Genomic DNA, 2,181 nt, shown 5'->3' on the forward strand with positions numbered 1-2,181 from the left:
AAGACGTCATGTTACTCGGCACTCACTACTTCCACTGGGTTTTTGTTTTCCTTCAGTCTTTTCTCTTATCCACTGAAAGTCTTCTAATTGATATATTCTGGCCAGATCAGAGGATAGAACACTGAAGGTTTTGAGTGAAGGCAGTGGAAGAGCGTCATGTTACTCGGCACTCACTACTTCCACTGGGTCTTTTCTCTTATCTACTGACACTCTCCTAATTAATATATTCTTTCTTGATCAGAGGACTTAAGACTGACGGACTAGAGTGAAGCCAATGGAAGAGCGTCGTGTTACTCTACTGCCCCTCATAATAGTACCATATTTTCCAGACTCACCGATGTGTAGTGACCTCTGATGCCTACACTTGTCTGAACATGTTTCCCTCTCTCATGTGATCGATGCTGACTATTATTGACAACATTCTATTTTTTGTTGTGTTTAGCGTGTCAAGGAGATAAGTTCAAGGGAAAAAAAACATGAAAAATAAAAAGAGTAAGATGGGCAAGAAAGACGCTCAACTTAACTCATCCGTCTCTCCCCTCAAAAAAAGTTATGGGGAGTTGAAAAAAGTTATAATCAATTTAATTTCTGCCATGTCCTAACACTCCCCCTTCGAAGCAGTGTTATATTGAAATTTCTTTATCAATTTCTTTGCATAATACAGGCTAGAATAATCTTACTAATGTGTGTAAGAGACTTTTTTTTTTTTTTAACAATAGACTTCACTCCAATAAGAAAAAAAAATTAGGAAAAAAAATATATTGCAATTACGTTTGAAAACCTTGAGTCTTGTATGTTAAACTTCACGGAATAGAATTAAAGAGTAAAGTTTGTTGACGCATTAACTTGTGTGCTGTGTATAAGAAACCCGCGGAATAAAAGCCAGGGAGAAAATTCCACGTAAGATAATTCAGACCTGTCAGGCTTTTATGTTACGGGGAGAGGGGGAAAAATATATAAAAATGCGAGATATTGAGTTTACGTCTTTCTTTTGTTTTGGTTCTGAGTAGTGATGGTGGTGGTGGTGGTGGTGGTGGTAGTGGTGACGATGATGATGATGATGATGATGATGATGAGGAGAAGAAAGAAGAGGAAAAATAATGACAGTATAAAAACATGAAAAAAAAAAAAAATAATAAAGAGAAAAACAAAGATAAAAAAGCAAGAACAACGAGAATAACAATACTACTACTACTACTACTACTACTACTACTACACCACTACTACTACTACTACTACCACCACAACAACACCACCACCACCACCACTACTACTACTACTATTATTACTACCACCACCACCACCACAACAACAACAACAAAAGTAATAATGATAATGATGATAATAATAATGATAATGTCCATAACTATTACAACCAACTATTTGCTTAAGCCAGTGCGTGCCTGAAGTAATTAGACCTGTCTTGACTCGAATAAACCCATTATGTGGATGCCACCCGTGTGTGTGTGTGTGTGTGTGTGTGTGTGTGTGTGTGTGTGTGTGTGTGTGTGTGTGTGTGTGTGTGTGTGTGTGTGTAGTCGTCATAGTACAATTTGAATAATATATAGACTGAAACATCCACGCAAGTACACACACACACACACACACACACACACACACACACACACACACACACACATAATCCATTCCCAAACTAATTTTCAAATTCTTTCCAAATCCGACATCAATACGCTAGAATTCTCTCTCTCTCTCTCTCTCTCTCTCTCTCTCTCTCTCTCTCTCTCTCTCTCTCTCTCTGTCTGATACATATGATCCCTTTCCTCTCTTATTCTCTGTTCGTCGTATTTAATTTCCTCCACTTTCCCTGCACGTATTTCCATTTCCCTCCATCCTTCAGGTCTCCCTTATTTTCCTTTCCTCTCCCCTCATCACTTACGCATCATTCTTTTTGGGCTTTACCATATACACTCTTTTTTTCCTTTCCTTCCCCTCTCAATTTGTCCTCTTGTGGTTTCACTTTCCTTTCACTCCATACTCGTCCCCTTTCTATATCACACACACACACACACACACACACACACACACACACACACACACACACACACACACACACACACACACACACACACACACACAGATCTTTAAAGTCCCAATATTGACACACGCAACCTTGCAATACCGGCAAAGGTATACGATTTTATTTTGGTTCTTCCTTTGTGT

The sequence above is a fragment of the Portunus trituberculatus genome, chromosome 21 (genome assembly GCF_017591435.1).
Source record: "Portunus trituberculatus isolate SZX2019 chromosome 21, ASM1759143v1, whole genome shotgun sequence".
In the NCBI taxonomy this organism is placed as follows: Eukaryota; Metazoa; Arthropoda; class Malacostraca; order Decapoda; family Portunidae; genus Portunus; species Portunus trituberculatus.